The following is a 255-nucleotide window of genomic DNA, read 5'->3' as shown; positions in this document are numbered from 1 at the left end:
AAGGGGGGCCCATGGTGGTTTGGAAGCCCTATGCAACTTGCGTACTTTGCGTATAAGGATGACCATCACTGAATATGTCTCCTATAAATTCATATAAACATTAACCTAAAATCTTGATTTTAGAAAAGTGTATGGATCTATTTATTGACTAATCTATCTACAGATATCTCCTCCATATGGTTTATCAGACCTGCCTTATTGAATTTTTACATCCTAATTAGGGCTGGACAATAATTCAATATCAATATGTATCGC

The sequence above is a fragment of the Sinocyclocheilus grahami genome, unplaced genomic scaffold (assembly GCF_001515645.1).
Source record: "Sinocyclocheilus grahami isolate Dianchi unplaced genomic scaffold, SAMN03320097.WGS_v1.1 scaffold5842.1, whole genome shotgun sequence".
In the NCBI taxonomy this organism is placed as follows: domain Eukaryota; kingdom Metazoa; phylum Chordata; class Actinopteri; order Cypriniformes; family Cyprinidae; genus Sinocyclocheilus; species Sinocyclocheilus grahami.
The sequence above is the reverse complement of the archived record's forward strand: the minus strand, read 5'-3'. Positions refer to the sequence as shown.